The following is a 21,962-nucleotide window of genomic DNA, read 5'->3' as shown; positions in this document are numbered from 1 at the left end:
AATTGACAGTTGAGTCTCCTATTAATGGGATTACTACTACCTATATAGGATTTCAAAAATGTATTTAAGTACATAATCATACTTATCTATGTCATTTTTAGGTAGTTTAAATATTACGTTCGTAATCTGTTAGATTCTAAAGTCGTCTCTATCTACCCCTATAAATTTGACAAGTCCTAATGTTAACAATGTTAATCAAGGCTATAAACAGTTCAAGTTAATTAAAAACAAATAAACTCAAGGTTTTGATGTCAATCCATGAAATTATACATTTCGATACACTTTGTCGAACTGTGTAATTTGCTATCAAGCCTGTATTTTCATAAAGGGTAAAGCAGAACAGTTCGACATAGGATAGATTCCTAGATATATAAAATTCTCGCGTCACAGTTTTCGTTACCGTACTCCTCCAAAACGGCTTGACCGATTCTCAAGAAATTTTGAGAGCACATTGAGTAAGACTGAGAATCGGCCAACATCTATTTTTCATGCCCGTAAGTGACCCTTTTTTTAAAATTTTTATGGCAAAACAACGTTTGCCGGGTCAGCTAGTAAACCTATAATAAATTCATAAACCTTTAGAATTATTTTTCTTTTCTGTGTATAGCAAATACTGTCCTGTGGTAAGGAGACATTGCGATGATGCATGCCTTAGAGTTCTTGAAGGGATATGAAGTCCCAACACACTGACCACCGTTGTGGACTCAAGGCGTTCGCGTCCTCATTCCGGGAAGGAGACCTTTGCCCAGCAGTGGAACATTGATGGGCTAAACTTATTTAATTATTTCCCAAAATTCATCTACAAAAACGGCTTACGTTTTATTTACAAAATATACTGTTTTTTGTCTCATGTAAGCATATTTTAACATTTTAAAAGTTATATAATAAAGAATATATAAATGTTATAAGATGATGAAACAAATTATTGAAATTAGACGAAATTTAAAGGTTACTGGTTCTTGACCTTTAGAAATATAGCAATATTTTAAATATCAGTTTATAAAGGACCTTTTAACAGAATTTTAACGAATTGACAATTATTATTATCGCCCATAACGCCCACAATTGATTGTTTTGTGGTTCTCCACAAAGATGATCTACTTACTTATCTGGTAACATAAATCTTATTTAATAATCACAATCGGTCGTAAAAATAGAAGTATTTTACCTGGAGCAACGAACAGCAAGCTATCGATAAATTCTGTATGAAAACCTGACCAGCGCCCCTTGCGGGTGTTGTAGGGACTAGTTTCTTAGTAAATTTTATTTGTCAGACTCTTGGATCTCGACAGTACTGACTGTAGAAAATAGAGCTACTTACTGGTTGGTTTCTGGTAAATTTGTAAAAAGCAACTGAATGATTTCGTTGAGTTTTAAGACACGGGTAGTTTTTAACCTGAAAACCCTTATACACGGATGAAGTCAGAGCATAAACAAAATACAAAAAAAAATAGTATTTTTTACAGTACATGAAGCCAGTAATTCAGTAATACATTTTTTTAACGTTTGTAAATCAAAACCGTAGTAAAAGACATCAAACTGATGGCTAATCATTACGGCGTAACGTCAGAGAGCTGGCCCGAACAATCGGTAACATATTATAAACCTTGGAGAATCTATACTAATATTATAAAGCTGAAGAGTTTGTTTGTTTGAACGCGCTAATCTCAGAAACTACTGGTCCGATTTCAAAAATTATTTCAGTGTTAGATAGCCCATTTATTGAGGAAGGCTATAGGCTATATTTCATCACACTACGACCAAAAGGAACAGAGTACCAGTAAAAAATGTTACAAAAACGGGGAACATTTTTGACCCATTCTCTCTTATGTGACGCAAGCGAAGTTGCGCGGGTCAGCTAGTAACTTAATATTTTACATAAAATATTGCTTTGGGAGTGGGCAAAGAATAAAGAATGCTATTTGTTTTAACTTATTTTACTACATACTCTTGCTTATATATTATCCATTGACTGCCTCTGTGATCTGTTAGTGTATGCCACTGGTGATCACGAAGGGTTTAGGTTCAAGTTTAAGTGGAATATTCTCAATTGTAGCTCGGATTTTGGTATCGTGCCCAGTATATAGCAATAGGTTCGCCGCTATAATTACATGGGGCTAACACTGTAAATGGCGAAACTTAGGTCTACATTATACCTCTGCCTAGGCTAATTCTTGGCATAATCGAGTTTGATTTGAACTAACGTTAATGATAAATAAGTTCAGTTTTGTACCCTCGGATCATTGTACGCTAGTTTTGAATTTAAGAGTTCGGTTTGACATAAGTTTAAACCAGACAGAAAAAAAAACATAGCTGTAGTATCTTGCATACCGAAAGGTATCATGTTATAACCTAGGTAACTGGGTAGTGGAGGTCCGATAGGCAGTCGCTTCATGTAAAATACTAGTATTCAGCTGCATCCGATGAGACTGGAAGCCGACTCCAACAAAGATGGAAGAAAGGCTAGACGGATGATGTAGGTGTATTCAGCGTTTATTTACAAACCCGTTTGATGTATTGTTACATAATGTGGCATTTATAACGATTTAAAGAGCTACAGTTTATACGAGATTGCTGCGCCGTTTTAGATGATAATCTGTGTAAATAACAGTATTGTTGTGGCAGACGTTAGGTCCATTATCTATGGTTAACATGACGATTTCCTTGTAGTTTCTGGTTCCTAAAGAATTTTATAATGCTGGAACTGAAACAACATAAAAAATACGTTCGAATTGAAGACCTTTACAGTTGGTGAAAAATAACTTAAAGCAAGCCATACAGAAACACAAAATGAAATGGACATTCGGTGCCAGCGACCAGTATCATTGTAACCAACCAACGGTGCAAGACTTTGTTTATAGTGTCCAAGTGTGTGCACAATACACAGGTACACTCTATTTTTTCACGCTCATGGGCCGGTGAGACGGATAACCGACACGACCAATGAGAGGCCATAATTTTTATTTTTTCACAATAATTAGGTATTAGTTAGGTGCTATCGTATTATATTTGTTTTATATTAAAATTCCTTCCTTTTCAAATTTCCCCATCGATAACGTTGTAATATAATATAGGAAATTGTAATTTACGGTTAAAATTGCAATAGTTTTCCTTCTTAATAATAAGTAGGTAGGTAGTAAATATTTCTGGGCAAAAACAATAAACATTTAATATGCAATAATTTTCTGCTGTGTTTTCATAGAAAACCAAATCTTTACTATTTCAAAGCATCATTACAATCACTGTATTTTTTATTGTTGACTTATAGCAATAATTAAATTACTAATATTTTCGTTCATACAAGTGCGATGGAAGATATGACAGTGTGCTTTGACCGTAACCGTGAGTGTTTATCAGTTATCATTGATACAGTTAATTAGGTCAGTCGAACTTGACCTGAACCTGACCTTAACTATATCGTAAGTATAATAAGTATTGTAACTATTTATCACTCAATTGGATCTCCATTTTAACACTTGAGTTACATATAAAGGTATCTATAATTTAAAGAAGTCAAATTTTATGTTAACTACTAGCTGCCCCGGCGAACTTTGGACTGCATACTTCATACCGTAGTCGATTCTTTATTTTTTTTTATTTAATATAGTTTTTTTTTCACTCCGTAAGAACCATCCCCACACTTCAAGGAATTTAAAAAGAAAATAGCGAAATCGGTCCCATTCGGTGGATATCCCTTGTTACCCATTTAGATACCCACCGAGATTGTATAGGATACCCAAAGATTAGGCCAAAATGCGTATATGATACACCCACGTTTCGCCATTAACCATTAAGTCCCATGCAATAAGTTCCAAGCAAAATAGATCACGTAAAATCACATGCTATTAAGTCAAGCCACCCAGCAGTAGAAGCACATGTGAACAATTAATAAAAGATGTGTATCTTAGATAATCGCGCGCCATATATTTGCATGCTAATGAGTCCTTGAGCAACAAAGGACCTATTCACGAGAGGATATGCGTTTAGCTGCGTTCTGCATATACGTGTCACATTGTGCTGTGTGTTTTATAGATGTACTAAGATGCAATGCTGAAGGCATGGTCACAAATTCACCGTCAATCGTCAGTTAGATGCTTTCCATCTTTCTTAGAAAATATTATCTGTCTAACCCCCGGCGTTAAAACTCATATAAAAAAACGCAATTGAATAGATAAACTACCGCCAAATGTACTCAGAAATAGGCATAAGTTAAGTTTTGAATTATCTGATGGCTATAAAATACAGCACCAGAGTGCTAGCTGGTTACAAATAGAAATCCAAGATTTTAGGGAATATACATACATAAAATCTAACCATATTCCATATGGGTAAGTAAGGTAAACCATAAATATTTTCTAAATTACTTACACGTACAGGGAAAATCCAAAACTATTAAAGGTACAGGGAAACCATGTTAAGAACCGTATACCATGTTTTTTTTTATCAAGAGTGTTTCCCTAAAAACTATGAATATGGTGTAATTTTCCTTAATTCTTTGTTGGGATTTTACGAATGCCGCAAGCTACAATTCTTTCTAAGCGGACTTATGCTCGGTTTCTGAGTACATTTAGCGGTAGTTTATCTATTCGATAGCGTTTAAACTCATACAAAAAAAACGCTATTGAATAGATAAACTACCGCTAAATGTACCTCAGAAACCGGGGGTAAAAAATCGCTTATTATGATATAAAGAGATCATGCGAATATGCGTGTAAGTATATGTTCGAGTTGTTTGGCGACACCTATAAGTAAAGGATTATTGTTTACGATCTATACTGGATGTAAAGGTAGCCCAGACTTCAAGTAGCCGGTAACTGATTATCACAAATCAACATCTTATCACAGAATAGATAGTAAGGTTATCAATTACTATCTCAATGATACAGATGAATATATTTTGTAAATATCACATCTTTATGCATTTTTGTAGAGAAACAAAAATTCCAAATGCTTACCTAATGTACCTAGTTTTTGTCGTATTATCCTGAGTGAGCCGCCGAAATAAGACGGGAATGAGGATATGCCCCAACAAAAATAGCTCTAAGTTGTGATATAAAATAAAATAAATAAAATTATTTAATGGCTACCATGTCTTACAAAGCCAGTTAAATTTTGGTATGCTATTATAAAAAGTTCAATTAAATTTGAGAAATGAAAATTAACAAATTTGTTTAAGCCGAGAATATAACCTAAGATATAACTCTCGTCACCGGACCACAAGGCACATTAATGTGAAAACAAACTTCAAATTAGAGTAAACGTCCGACAAATATCAGTATAGCTATTACGTAAATTGTGACAATTGTCCAGTTTCACGAGAAGGACAACATTACGAGGTAATTTAGTAAATTGAACAGATTTTCGTTAATATCGTGTAACAATCATAAACAGATTTACTACTGTGGAAGGCCAACGAACACTTGCTAACTACTTTTACAAATAAACAAGGACAAAAACAATAAAATAAGTCCTAGCAGTCCCGCATAGCTTTACCCGTGATCAATACAGAGCGATTTTTAAATAAAATAAGTTTATTTACAACCCCGGGTCTTCCCCGCTCCCGTTAAATATCATCGAAATCGATCCAGCGGTTTAACTTTAATTGTCACGAGTAATGTCAATTAAAATAATAGCACGTCTGGCGGAAAGGAAAGGTTTAGGAGTCTCTCTTAGTACTCTAATTATGCAGGAATTATAGCAAACCAAGTTTTTAGTTTATGCTTATCACACTTGCGTAAAGTGACAAATAAGCAGGATACTCCCATCAGAAATATTTGCAAGGATTTTCCATCGTAGCCAAATACTAAGTCCGAAGGGATTTGTGATTACTAGTCTAACACCATAGGGAAATAACATAATTTTTGTATACACAGTGACGGTACAAGGAAATCCTGCAAACACAGCTAAGCTACATTTTCCAATACAAACAAGAGTTAATCCGCCGCTACTGCAAATAAAACGGTTTATGATTATTAAACGTTTTCTATATGAATGCGTTACGTGGGCTTCATTTACGTGCTACTTATGATGTATTTGCACGACTTAGTGCTTAGAATGGTGAGCAGAGATCGACTCCCGCGATAACTTATAGATACTTTAATTAGGGCCAGTTTTACGGCGATCTTGCCTCGAATTCCTTGTAATTTTTTAAAACAGTTCTTAAGGGGATGCAATGTCCCCAGCCCGCGTTGGACTCAAGGCTTGACCTCTCTCTCATTCCAGAAAGAGATTTTCGTCTAGTTGTGACAATAATGCGTTTTATTTTTCTTATGGGAGAAGCAAACTGTGTGGAGAAACCTGAGCGTTTTTGAAATACTTTTACAAGAAATGCAAAATCCTTTACCCTAAATCGGACACCAATCTAATGCATTTACTGAGTAAATGCAGTAGATAGGTGTCCGTGATATTAGTGATAACTTAAAATTTTCGTTTAACTATTAACTATACAAGTTATCCATACAAAACAGGTATCTTGGAAAAGGTAACACCTAATCCAAGTTGTCTGATTTCAACACGATAACAGCTGAATCCAAACCAGATCCTTGTTTGGACAACCTTCTGCCTAACATTATTTGAACTTAACTTACATTTCCTTTAATTGACAACATTTCAAAATTTTAAAGTACCTAAAATAAAAATACCATTTCTTCATTTTCTCATCCTGAATACGAAACATATTTTTTTATATTTTTTGGCTCAATATTTCGGGAGAAATAAAATAAAAACCAAAAATTACGCTGTGACGTCACATATACGGAAGAATAACGTTTTACCTTTGCCTTTGCAATTTGAATAAAAGTTATGTAGATTGACATTTGAAATGTCATTAATGTTTTAAAGTAAACAAACACGAAAATACCACAATAAATAGGTTACTGAAGTATTTAGCATCATTTATGAACTTTAAACATTATAGATTTCTCGGAATGAATCCTAGTTAACAGTATAGGGTAGGGTATGAAGGATAATATTGTTTTGTGCCATCCTACGAAAACAGTTCTGGAGACGATCGAAAACAATTTTTTGCTGCGCCTAACTCAAACAAGCAAAAATAGTGTAATGCTGTGGGTGTTGTGTGTCCGTGTTTAAGATACTCAAGCCACACTGTTATATATAATAAACTTATTCAGATGAAAAAGTCACAGTAGCGGGTCAATAAATCTCCATAGTCCTATACTAAAAAATTAATAAAAAGACGTAAACTAATTTCAATTTGTTTTATTGAACACTTTCTAAAATAGTCTTAACAATATATTGCTTCCAGAATGGTTCAGCGTCTTCTAAAATCTTTGTAGTGTAATTTGCATCATACTCAATTTGTGTATTAATTTTGTCTATTCAAAAGTTGGATCAGCAATACAAAACAGATCTTTCATCATGCATCTGAATTATTTGGGCCTTACATTATCCTTGGAGTTTGCCATTTTTAACATAATTCTTGATTGTTTTTCCACTTATTGGGCATTTTATCTGCAGAACAAATTTCGCAGAAATCCCATCTGGTGGATCCCAATCATCCCAACACCAATAACAGGGGGAATTAGAATCAGGCCTGAACTTAGAATAACTCCAAAATCATTTTCTATTATTTTCATTAATTGTTTTTATAATGTTTTACTTCGTCATATGGCTTTAAATTCAGGCACCTTATAGCCACCTAAGATACTTTGCACCAAAACACCATTTCCTGTTTGACAATGTACTGCTTCATAGATCCTAGAACCAGTGACTCTTCCCTGACACATGGAATGCCACAGCTTTGAATCTGCTTGATCTTTTGTTGCTTCAGCCACACTGTCAATCACCTTTTCACTTTGAGCATCTTGACAGAACTGATTAAAACCCCTATAGCTATGGTCTTGCTGCTGGTGTATATACTGGAGCATTAAATTAAATATGATGTAGTCATTTAAAGTAGGCTGATGTTTATCACAATAATTCAGGATTAGTCCTGAGTCTATTTTACGCCTCTCACATTCTTCAGAAAATATGGACAAAGTAATGCATAAGTAAGTATGTTTTCGTGCATATATTCCAAAAGCATTAAGTAATTTACTATGGGCAGGTTCCCACTATCGGCAACTTGGAGTCCTTCAGATACTTTCATGACTTTTAAATAACGGAGAACGGAAAATAATAACTTATAAAACAATTAATGTATTTGTAAGCAAACAATAATACAATAGACACTGACATTTATATATTTTTTTTTCTAAATGATGTGACTTGTGAGGCAAAGGCATTATGCTATTCCGCCGTATATGTGACGTCATTTGGCACTTACGTCTGTTAAGAATGAAACAATTTTCAAAGTGATAATCATGAATGAAAATAACTAAATATCACAAAAATAAAAAATATGGGTCCCTTTATTTCACATCTAGTTTAGAATAAAATGATAATATATGTTACTTAAAAAAATGAAATGTTGTCAAATTGACACACGTAAAACTGTACATTAAAAAACCAATTAAATAATATAAGTGTAGTAATAATCACTAGTAATTAAAATAACAGCCCGTCAAGTGCGTAAGTGACATCGATTAAACAATAAGTGTGTCAATTTTCAGTGAGGTATTGATAGCTTATCATTACAAGTATACCTAACGAGACTGTAGTAAAAATATATATTACGAGGAAATATACTGAAATTGGTAGTTTCTGAATGTTAATTTTGTGCATATGACACTTGTAAAGTGACCACTGAATAACCACCGTGCGTTAACAGATTCGATTCCAAACAACAAACATTCGGTTGTACCCCAAATAGGTTGTTTCGAGTTTAGTAATACTTCGAAGGTAAAAGTGCTTACGGCTGAATAAAATTTAACTAAATACAAAATACCTACTTATAAAGAGCTCGACATTATAATAATATTACAAAGAAACTTTTGGTGTTTCTCATAAGTAAGTACAAAAGTATTGTTATAATGTTTACAAATTATGTATGTACCCACTATTATTTATTAAACGTACCGAACTTAAATAATAGCATTATTATTTAAATTTAATGGTGTTATTATGTTAAACAATGTTTTTTATACTTACTTAATTATTTAAACGTTTTACTACTTACTGTCAGAATAAAATATTCATAAAACAAACCAATCCAAACAAAAACTAATTATAATATGAGTCTAAAGTTATTCTAAATAGGTAGTTAAAACTCAGTATACTGATCACTATTATTAAAAGCAAGGTATTTCCACATAAAGAGAGCGGTAATAACAAAATTACAAAAGTCAAAAAGTTTTTTGACATTTCCAAACTACACACTTACATTCAAAAAATTAAAAACCCATACCAATTAAATAACATTTCTAAACTACACACATACATACCATTCAGAAATACAAAACCCATATATTTCAAACCAATTTATAACATAACTAAAATAACAATCAAATAATAACCCAAAACACGATACTTACTAAACACAAAACCAAAAAAAATCACAATCACAAAAAGTTGTTTTAACTCATACGATACGCGGTGCCGTGGCGCGGCGTGCGCAAGAGTCGAGCGGTACTGGTCTCATTATCTGTGCGTTTACTTCGAGACAGAGTATTGCGTGACGATCGTACCACGTGAGAATTGTACGGTAACTTCTCTGTGGTGGGTACTTTCAACCCTTTTCTTTTGCTTTTTAAAGACAACTCTCGTATTGAGTTATACGGGAGTTGTCTCGTGTCTCTCGAGGACTTTATAAATATATGTAGATACATACAGCGGACACAAATAAATTTATCCGTGTGGGAATCGAACCCGACGCAATAGTAGCGGCGTGATGACATGAACCACTGCGCCTCAGCGCTGTCAAAGCTAAATAAAGCTGAATTCTATTATTTCCGTGCTGTCAAAACACCGATGACATTGATTGTAGGGGTTGTGGATTTGATTCCCACAAGTTTTTACCTAGAGGTAAACGAGCCAAGATGAAATCGCGATGACTACTTACCCCGCTGTTACTAATTCTGATGAAAAACTTAAATAAGTCTTCCTCAGGACCGTGTCTTCGATGATCTGTCTGTAGGTTAAGCAACCCTTAGCGCTGTCATTTTATAGACAGGAAACCGTTTAGTTTAGCATTCGTTCTTAGCGTCTGCGTGCTTTGGAGAGCACGTAAAACGTCAGTCCCGGTATCAATTCAAAGAACAAAAAGCCTTCCAACAACAACATTGACAATAGGTTGACCACTAACCATAAGGTAATATGAAAATCCTTGCACTAATCCTGCACATTCCTAGAATAATCGCAGTTCCTAGTTCAAAAAGTAAATACATAGCTACTCGTAAATCAAGCACTTACCGTAGTGTTTAGTTGCACCGCAGTTAGCACGGCGCCGGATCTTATTGTAGGTAATGTATCCTCCAGACTCTATGTAGGGCATGGACGTCTCAGCTCTTTGACTCATAGGTGTACACCAGTATTCACTAACAATACTTAAGTCTGTATGAGAGAATAAATTTCCCATAGATTTCATAGAGACAGCTCGAAAACTTTGAGATGAGTTCGTTTCTGACCCGATCTTTAATCAACAATGCAATGTTTGGCTTATCATCTTTTTAGGAATATGAATTACTTACATTACGTTACGTTGTTCTTGTATGTTTTTAGACAATACCCAAGTTTAGTCGAGTAGGTACTTTGGTACCTATTACTTACATTTTAGTAAAACGTGCAATTAGACGCTCTTTTTTAATGTCGATGGGCAAAAATTACAAGTTATCTGTAGACTAACCTGTTTTCTGAGCAAACATTTCATTATTTATTTGCAGAATAGAAGACCCTGCTTCTGTATGGTGTAAGTAGTGCGTGCGACTGTCGATCAGGATCTATCGGGTTCAAGATCAATACGTAGAGCAAGAAAACTGCTATTGGGATTTCCTATTTTTTATTCGCAGCTCCAAGTACCTACATTCCTTTTTCTGAAGGAGGTTCTTGATTGTCATGGCAGCAATACGATCGATGATTTGATATTACGAAACAATGTCAGTGTTCAATCAAATCTATTAAACAGAGAACTTAATCATTCTAATTAATTATTAATAGCCACAATATTGATAGAATCATACATTCATACATACATCAAATCACGCCTTTTCACGTAGGGGTAAGCAAAGACCAAAGAACGACACTTGGTAGTAAGAAACCTGACTGACAGAGTCAGTGCATATTATTAGACAGTAGCCTCATCATAAATTATGATAGTCAATTAGCGAAGGCTCGTCGTGACGGAGTACTTAGCGCGGACTCACGTGACTGTTTGCACAGTCATTAGGTGTGCGCTAATATTTCACTAAATTATCTAACTTTGTTAACTACTGCTTTTTGTGAAGGTGTTAACTGTAACTATGCGGGAGAAAGGAACTTACCTATAAGTATTTTAATTTCTTAAGGGGCGTAATACGTATTTTTTTGTTGATGGAAACTTAGTAGAGAAGTGAGCCTTGGCGTGCCGGAGCTTGGCGTGGCGTAGTAAATTCTATATTATATTTACCTACCTCTGTTCCTACGTATCTTGAATAAGGCTTTCTTCTAAGCTGTTAGACTATGAAAAACTATTTCACCTGAACCCTTTAAAACATTTCTTCAAAGCCACCTCCCGCCCTAATTATGAAACTTGGTCTTGACTCCAGAAATCAGTACAGTATCTATAATTACGTGCGAATCTTTCTAGTGTATTTCACCAATGAAGAAGTCGTGAATTGAAAACCCAGCCAAGCAAAAAACCGTCTAAGAATAATATTGAAATTCGCTTGAGGATTGAAACTGCCGGTGCTATAAGACGTCCCGCCTGCAAATCACGTGCAAGCCACGATTAAATACCTGCCTACAGAACAGACACGGTTACATACTCGGATTCACTCGGTACAAAGTTTTGTCGTGTTAGATGCTACACGCTAATTGACTGCAGGGTAACAAAAGATCGAAGACCTTTCTGTCAAAGTGCTAAAAACGAACAATGTCTGTAGGTTAATATAACATTGACTTTTGAATATAATCGTGTTATCATAGTTGCAACGTTCAGGCCCGGTTCTGGATAAGTTTCAGATAGCTCATCAGATGGAATTTTGATACTACTTTATTACTAAGTCTTTTAGCCATATCTATTTTGGTTTGATAGCCCTGGTGGTTTTCTATTTATTATGAAAGTAAGTTGTCGTTTACAACATAATAAAAAACTAATTGAAATATAGCAAAAAGTCTGTTTTTTCAAGCCATATTTTAATCACTACATAACTATGTTATAAAGTCCTCACCGCGTCTGTTTATATGGGATAAACTCAAAACTGCTGAATGAATTCTCATTTAATTTTAATCAATAGATAGAGTAAATTTAAGTTTTAATGTATAATTGGTTTAGATTACACCCAAACGCGGTCTAGTAATAAGTTTAATAAAATTCATCAAAAGAAGCAAAAATGCCTCAAATACAAACGATCTACTTATAATATAAGACTCTGAACACCATGACACAATATACGTACGTACCTACAGCCCACGTCACACGCAAATCTACACGAGCTAGTTATCTCCTAATCCTATGTTTACTATGATCCGGCCAACGTTTTAGGATGCTTGTTCACACGTTATTATCTGCTTACCTACTTGTGGTAATGGCACAATTTGGAGCTATCATCTTGCGTTTCAATTGACTGGGATGTAACACTTTGGATGAACACATTTTGATGGCTTTAGGCTTATTACGGAGTGGTTTTTTTATTGCTTCTTTTTGTTGGTATGTGTTATCGAAAAGAGAACATAGTTAAGAGCAGTGTATTTAGATACATAGATCATATAACGTTAGAACCCTAAGGTGCAGGTCTTTTACCTGCACCTTTACATCCACGTTTAGTCAGTAAAAATGTTAGTTTGTAATAGCCACGAACCTATTTCCATGTACCAAGCACGTTACCAAACTCCTACTAAGTACTATTAGCAACACAAATTTCATTTTATCATACGAACCTTCTACCTTAATGCACTGGCTAGATGAACTACTCACAAGTTAAAATACAAAAACTAAATTATAAATAGCGCCATCTTAGTCTTTCTTCCAACTATGTTAGTGTCGGCTTGCAGTCTAACCAGATGCGACTGCCTATCAGACTTACACAATCCTTACCTCTGTTATAACACGATACCGCTCGGTAAAACTAGTTGTCAGATTTTATAGCTTCTGACTACTTTCTATCTTCGAAAATATCAGGCTTGACTCACAATTTAACGTGCCTTCCGAAAAATATAAATACAAATTAGGGAGTAAATAAACAAAGTACATAGATTGAATACAATTTTATTTATTTAAGCGAAATCTATACATACTGATTGATTTATCACACAAACAACTGTGAACAGCATACGTACGATAATTACATACATTTATAAGTAAACACGTTGGGCAACTTTATAGCATGTCGCTGGCAACTATTTGTTTCCTGTTGCCCCACAGTTGGGCAACAAAAAAGAGAACCATCTGTTAAACTATTTACTTAAAATATCACTTCTTTAATTTATACTGTTTTTATTGCATAAAATTTAAAGTCCCACTGCTGGGAAAGGGCCTCTTCTCGGAATAATGGCTTGGTCAGGCCTTAAGTCCACCACGCTTGTCAATTGCGGGTTTAATTAAAGGCCAAACAAAAACCACGCATACCACGTGCAGATTTGATTGAATTATACGCCCTTAAAGGATTTATATAGAAAGAAATATGCAATTAAAAGTTGCCTGCAACTAAAAAGTTGCCCAACAATCGCTAAAGATTCGGACACAATGTGTAGTGACATCTATACTACTTGGAATGTATCATACAAAGATATTACTTAATAAAAATGAGATTTTACTCTTACTTATAAATAACACTATTTGTCGAGTACACTGGTAGTGCTAACGATTATTTTATTCATTTATATTTATTAAAAGATTTTTGTTGAATTAGACCTTTGATTACTTAGAAATAGTGATTATGAATGATTTAATTTATGATGTATAAACTGATAGTTGATTTATAAGGCTTTTAATTTAAATAGATAAGTACTAAGTTACAATGAACAAAATTATTATAATTTGTATATACTGGGTCTGTAATTGCTGGCGTGAACAGGCTTATACGTACGTGTAATGACGTCAAACGAATATGCACGTATAAGTGTATTTGCATTCATATATTAACAAATATCGAAAAGGGCGTATCTCACATAACGATAACATAATATAATCGTCCTTTTGTAAAATCTATTTAAATTAAATGTTTAAAAATCAACTGTCAGTTCTAACATCAAAAAATTCTTCCTATTATTATATTCCGGCCGAATCAATACAAAAAATAAATATATTAATTAAATTAAAACAAATATTCTAAATTATAAAAATTATGTTAAAATATTGTATAAGTATTATTATAATTACATGTCAACTGAAACATGATAACGATTTAGGATATTTGATATGCTACATCGTTTATAAAATATGCAAACAGCAAACTTTAGCCAACGAAGCAAATAACTATTTTGGAAATCAACGTTTTGATAAACAATAACTAAAAATAACCCTTTTTTTATAAAATATCGCGGGGACTCTAACAAACATACAAACAACGGACACAAAGCACGATCGCTTAAATAATTGCTCCGTATGGAGATCGAACCCACGACCTCCCGACGCAATAGTATTGGCGTGGCGACCTAAACCACTGCGCCACGGGGGTCTACCTATTCATCTTTTTAAGTTTTTAACAAACTCTCGGTCCTTTTTTTCATTATTTATAATTCTAAAAATAATAAACCTCGCTTTGCGTAGACGTGTTCGTATACGTTTAACTTACGTATACATTACGTGCACGCATAAGACGTATTATTATATTATCCTTCTTAAAATAGCCATATAATGAGAAGAAAAGACTTTTATTTTAATCTTCCACAGATTGTTCTTTGCAGCATAGTTTATAACCAATACGTTGATATCCAAAACAGTTAAAACAATAACTACAGGCATAATAATTTTCTTAACAAGTCGTATCAGTCGTGCAATGGCACCTTTACAAAACATATGTGTTCCGACTATAAACATAATAACTTTCATTGTTAGCACATATTGCACTGTGTGACCGTAACCTGATTTATTTGACAAGAGGTAGAAGTTACATTACTTATATAAAACAACTCCCGCACTAAGAATCTTAATTTAGTCACGGAAACTTTACCAAATTGTACGAATATTTTAGTTCTGCGTGGAAATTGATCATACGACCGGTGACATGGTGAATACCTTAACCACTTTGCCATGAAGATCGTCTCTATAAGTTGTTATTTACCCTTTTAGTCTTCCACTGTCGGGCAAGGGTCTTCTTAAAAGAGAAAGTGATACCTTTAAGTGCAGGCCTTTGACATGGTCTTACTAAAGTTGACAAAAACCGAGACCGACTTTGGTCTCCGAAGCACGGAGACCCTTATCTCAAATACCACTGAGCGGCCAAGTATCAATGAAATTTCCGCACCAAAAGGTTGCTTAACCCACAGATCATTTCTAGATCAGCTTTTCCTTCCATTCCTGATATACAAGGATGTTTACTTATGTAACTTCTACCTCGAGTAATTAACTAACCACCGAATAAGAACCGAATAACACCCGACTATGAAGTAAGTACTTGTCATATAACCAACGTTTTGTCATGAGAAGCTTACTACGCTAACACATTACAACTGAGTAGTGCCGTGGTGTGAGAGAGATAGCACATTTACTAATCATGAGAGCGAAAGAGACAGGACATTTCAACCGATCGTAACTGACTATGAAACTTGTGTTGCCATAATTTCTAGAAATGTGGCATTTTGTATACGAGGCAAATCTTCGATACTCAACTATTTTAGTTTTCAAGCGAATACCGCCATAAAAATCCATTAGGAATACGCCTTGTGTACGAAGAGTGATATTTCATTCTCATCTTCGCTCTCAGAATATACTGCTGTTAAATTATATTCAAATATTTGCAACATTTCTCCACGCCACGACACCACATATAAAATTTTCCTATAAACATTTACGTTACAAGATAAAAACTCGTACCAACAAAACCACGAACAAAGTTGACACTCCTTTAAGCCGTAACCATACAATTTTAAGAGCTAGTCTCCCAGACCAATAACTATCAGATAACCTGGCTGCTAGATGTATGAAAGCCATTGACAGAATTCCATATATGAAATTAATTTGGAAATATTGACATTTAAAAAGAGCAAGCCGTGAGTTTCTTGCCGTTTCTTCTCACGAGCAACAGCTTTTCCGAAACGGTGGTAGATAAAAAATATTTTGACGATTTCAAATACTTGTTAAAGTTAATGAAATAAAGAATATTTGACTTTGACTATAATAGATATTTTGAAGTATGTAGTTACAGTTGAATTTGTATGGTCACGAGCTTTCAAACAAAGTGCAACTCAAGCCTTTCAATAGTGCATCAACGCTTTTAGAATTTTACTACTAAGAGTTAAGCTGTTAGGTATAATTTATTAATCTAATTCAGACAAAATCTGTAATAGTATGGACCAACGTTAAAGGATATAACGCTAGCTCGCTTACGTTTCCTCATCATCTTTTAAGGAAATATGATAGATTTTAGTAATCCGAAACACTAACCCTCTTATTCATAAACACACTATAAACCTATTTTAGTTAAAACACTACTATAATATGTTTCCTCTTTTTAATTTCGCTAAGGAGTGAAAGAAACAAAACACTTTATAAGCCTTTCATAACTTCATATATTTTTATGAATACGAAGGGTAAGAGTAAAACCGGCCATACACGTTAGGTTTCGCATGATAATTTTAACCTTGTATGCATATAACCGGCAGATATAAACTTCATCGTACCGACATATGTACAGTTTTATCACATACACGCTTGGTTTTGGCCGGGATAACTGCACCACTAATCCCAGAATTTCCCACCTATAACATTGTTATACCTAACAGCGGAAAACTCTCAAAACATATTGTATTAACGTCATTATGGCACCAACAATAAACCAACACGATATACAAATTAATACTGCGCTTTCTAAGCAAATTGTACTGGTCAATGACACGTGACTATGTAAAGCGAAAATGTACACAGGAATATGGAACTTATGTAGTTGAGTCAATCTTCATTTTGTCGTACGCTGATGCCGATGGCGCACGTCGGTCTCATGTACGTGTATACGCAATGTTCTAAGACACTGCACAGCTGAAGTGATGTGGCTGAGTTAACATCACTCAAAAACTCAATATACTATCTGACCAATATGAAACCATTAATAAAGAGCATCTCAAAGTAAAGAAAATATCTCGGAAATACTGCTGGTGCTATGTCAATTAGGTAATTTTTGGCCAGGAGTTTCTTGCCAGCTCTTCTCATTGGCCCTACCTTCCGAACTGGCGGTAAACTCACTCTATGTATCATTGACTATCATAAGTGTCAGCGCTTGACCTAAATGAATAAATTATTTGATTTTGATTAAATTCCTTTCTCACATTCACATAAATTGATACAATGCTATAGTGCTTTACACAGTCACACATCATTAACCAGTTTTAAAATACGCTGCCATCAAACAATATTTATATAAAAAACGATTATATAAAATCTAATTTAATATAAGAGATAAAAGGTTACAATATAATAGATATGTACGCGATTAAACTATTCAAAATTAGCACATTGCAACAAACACGAAACAAATACAGGAGCCATAGCGATTCAAATTCTATCGTGGGAAAGGGACAGAGCTATACAGACTGTATAGCGATGTCCTTTTCTTACGATTCTCTTGATACGGCCCCTGTTCAACTGACAAAAGCTAAGTTCTTTTTTCAAAAGCTGTTTACGTTTTTAATTTATAGATTGTAGTGGAAAGTCGTTCGTTTTTGTTAATGATTTTCTATCTCTTTTGCTCTCATTGCATTTGCAATTGGATAGAGTAACACGGCACGATCAAGTTTAATGTTTTACTAGATGGCCTTTATGGCTCGTCTATGGTCTGGTAGTTCTGAGGGTTCCGTACCTAAAAAGTCAAAATAGGACCCTATAACTGAGACTTCGCTGTCCATCTGTCTGTCTGTCATCAAGCTGTATTTGTTCCGACGACTTTTCACTACAATCTAATTTAAATAACAACAAATTATTAAGTCAATATAAAAATGTATTACGGCCATGAATCCACGATACATATGTATTTAATATTTAATATATAACATAATTACATTACAATACACATACCACTCGTATAAATAAACTCTAAAAATGATAATATTTTAAAGGCGGTTATTCGAAATATCTAACACATAATGTCGAAGGAGACGAATAGAGTGACGAAAAGAAACTGTTTTTTTTTAATGAAAATTCGGCTTTATTATTATACACATACAGTAGCAATAGGCATAACTTGTTTTGGTATGATTATTTCAACCACTTTTGTGGTCGCTATAATGAGTGCTAACCACGAAATCTCAGGTTCGATTCCCACGAGATTCCACGAAAAAATGATTGTATTTTTCAATTATTTTTGGGATGTTCTGAATAATAGCGTAATCTGGTAGTGTGCCTGATATAAATATAGCAGATATGTGTGTTTCATACACTTCTATCTGTACCTGAAAATATAACAAGCGTGAAGTTGAAAACACTTCAATCATTTCACATTTGCTTAAAAGTCAACGATCGATGCCTTAAAATTTAATATGGCAATAATTTGAACTCCGATTAAATTACTATAAGTTACATATTTCATGAATAAATCAACTCCTACTTTTACACATATACACGCTTGTTATACCCAAAGGTGTAGGCAGAGGTGTATGAAATATAACCACGTTTTGCTATTCACAATGTTAGACCCAAGAAATAAGAGGCCAGTCTACTGCCATATACCGGGCACTTGACCACATTCTGGGCAACTATTGAGGAACATTCTAATATAAATAAGAAAACACCAATAAGAATTCTGCTCGACCTGGCAGTCGGACCAAGCAAATGAATTGAAATATAACGGAAATGTTTGCTATACCAATTGCACTCTAATCTTTAACCGCATAAGGTCGAATTTCAATCGTTCCAGTTTAGTTTCGTTTCTATCATTCTGTTCGTCTCTATCGACTATAATTTTACATAATAATATTTATATAATTGATTTTGCTTATATAATATTATTTAATGATATTCTTATTAAGTGTTTTGTATGTAAAAAATATTTATATAAAATTCTTAGAACTGTTTTTGGGAAAAATGTAATGAAATAGTCGATTCTGTTGTGAATTACAATTATTAAAAACCTTTTTCTTGTTATACTAAAAACAGGACATTATAGCAGAGATAAAACCTCTAGATAAGTACCGGATAGCTTAACAAGTAGATATTTGATAGGTGTTTTTAAAACATTTGTTTTCATTTCATCGGCTAATCCGTAATTAGTACTTAAACTAGACGATTAGCTATGAAAGTAGTTTAAAAATATTATGTCCCACTTCTACTCATAGAATTCGAAAAAGAGAACTCATTTATAACAACAGAATCATCCAGACAAATAATTCATAAGAATGATAATAACGCCATCTATCGCCGAAAACTGACAACTGTGACAACGCCATCTATATTTTAAAAACACGGAACAATCCAAGGATTTTAGGTAATAAGTTTTTACGAACTACTTTAATGAAGTTATATTTAATTTGTAATATTATATTTATCACTTTAAATGCGCAAGATTCACAGAGCTACATCCACGCTACATTAAGAATACAAAATATAGTGTTATTATAAACTAAATAAAATCGTGTTACGCTTATAGCTGCTATAATAATAAGAATATATTACAGAAGGGATAAATAATAATTTTAATAATAAATTCATAGTGGTATAATATAAATATCTATATGGGAATTAATCCGAATAAAAAATAATTTTGACTAGTCAGCTTGAGACTATGGCTGGATAAAGCCGAAACGTCGAGTTCACTTACGAGTGTTACTAAACAAACCGATTAATCACCGATTACTAATATAGATCACCAATCGATAATCGATTATTTATCAATCGACCGTGCACCGAATATTTATAGTTTATTCAAGAATCGATTAAACTATTAACATCTTAAATAACACTCATAATAATCGCATTAATTCCCACATAATACACATTAAACCGTTACGCGAAAACTTTCAATTAAACAATTCATACAATTTTCCTATAAGATGTTTTTTTTCTAAGTATTCATCGCACTAGAATAACAGATCTAAAATAATCCCTACTAACATTGTAAGTACATAGAACATTACCGTTTTACTAATAAACATCGTGTAAGCTATGATTCGTTATAGAGTTTTGTCTTTTTCATTCATATAATATATCAGCTTTCTTTCTTTCAATCTATGTTAGAGTCGGCTTCCAGTCTCACCGGATGCAGCTGAATACCAGTATTATACATGGGGCGACTGCCTATCGGACCTCCACAATCCAGTTACGTGGGATATAACACGATACCCTTCGGTAAGACTGGGTCTTTTTCATTCATATACAGTTTTAAAACAGATTGAAAGTGTCAAAACACACATTTTAATTTGGTGTGTTACCGTGGTCGCAGACCACGTCAGCTTGCGACCACGGCCAGTGTAACTTGCGCCGAAATTTCAGACATTTAAGATAAAAAGCGTGTTCGCGTTCATTCTCGTACACTACCAATTTGAAAATTGAAAAGTTATGAAATGACAAATCACTGTAGATCTAATTACTGCTTACACGAAATTTATTAGTAAAACAGTTAATGTTTAAGAGACCTAGAGGGTTTTGACAGTCGATATTCAAAGAATTGAGAGAATACAGTTTTAGAAAACTGGTAAAATAACTGTTTTATAGACGACTATAAGAAATTCTTATTCGTTTGTATATAATCTTCTGAACTACTGAACATATTTGATAAACAGCTGTTTTAAATACTCTATCTATCTTCCATTTACCATTTATACTTTTTTGGATTGCAACCATTTATGAATCTCTATTATACCAATCAAACAGTCAACGACAGATTAGTTTGACGTAATAATCTAAGATTGCTAATTATAATCTTTGATAGAACACTGAAAATGGTCGCAAATATTTGTTTAACACCATCTAAACGGTTATACCATATTAATATAGGCAATTAGTACATAGTATATTTTGTGTATGTGCAAATCACCGGGTTGGGCGACAAATCACAAAATTAAGAACACAATTAGAAAATGCTAATATTAAATATTTTAAAATGCCGTTCTGATGGCAGTATTCGAAAACAAGAATATTTCTTCATGACAATCTATAAAACAGTTTTTCCACCAGTTGCTATAACCATAAAACTCTCAAGTTCTTAAATAAAATTATTAACTACATTCACATTACACTACAAATAATTCTTTATAAGCATTGCTTAGTTCATATTTAATTATATACTAAAGTTACTCATTGATATTGCATCCAAATCGGAAGAGTGGATCACCTAGCCCTTTCCTATAATTTTATTATTATACCGAATGAAACTATGCATACATTTTCCATACATTTTTTTAAGTATAATGTAAGAAAAACGTCGTATATGAAGTATAGTAATAATAATGATTAAAAGATTTACGTTAAATAATTAATCTTTAACATTAATAACTAATACTCGCGCGGCCATTTTGGTAGGAATTCTATTTTTGTTGGCAACACTGTATTTAGTGTTGCCAGTGGTAAAAATAAATTTTCTACTGTGTTGGGCGCTGAGTGTGACGTAATACCGTTTCCGTGGCTTACTTGCTATGCTCCTATGTGGTTGTGTGGCGGTGTGACGTCACTTATTCGCCGGTATCCACCCAGTTGGCTTCTTCACCTATTCTGTCCATGCAGTTGCAGAGGAATTGATACTGAAATAAGAAAGAACATTGTTACGAAAACGTATTTTTTTTAA

At 33.8% G+C, this 21,962-nt stretch overlaps 2 protein-coding genes across 3 annotated transcripts in view; both read right to left on the bottom strand.

Annotated features, from left to right (window-relative positions):
- Window positions 1–9,543, bottom strand: part of LOC142978783 (myogenesis-regulating glycosidase) — a 47,973-nt gene extending 38,430 nt beyond the window's left edge. Inside the window, exon 1 of the mRNA XM_076123346.1 lies at window positions 9,432–9,543. The gene's annotated coding sequence lies outside the window, so the exon portion shown is untranslated. The remainder of the gene's footprint in view (window positions 1–9,431) is intronic.
- Window positions 9,544–13,288: 3,745 nt separating this feature from the next.
- Snx27 (sorting nexin 27) overlaps window positions 13,289–21,962 on the bottom strand; it is a 38,409-nt gene continuing 29,735 nt past the window's right edge. For both annotated transcript variants that reach the window (XM_076123178.1, XM_076123179.1), the window contains exon 9: window positions 13,289–21,918. The gene's annotated coding sequence lies outside the window, so the exon portion shown is untranslated. The remainder of the gene's footprint in view (window positions 21,919–21,962) is intronic.

Source organism: Anticarsia gemmatalis, chromosome 15 (assembly GCF_050436995.1).
Source record: "Anticarsia gemmatalis isolate Benzon Research Colony breed Stoneville strain chromosome 15, ilAntGemm2 primary, whole genome shotgun sequence".
Classification (NCBI taxonomy): domain Eukaryota; kingdom Metazoa; phylum Arthropoda; class Insecta; order Lepidoptera; family Erebidae; genus Anticarsia; species Anticarsia gemmatalis.
Note: the sequence above shows the minus strand (reverse complement) of the source record. Positions and strands in the feature narration are given on the sequence as shown.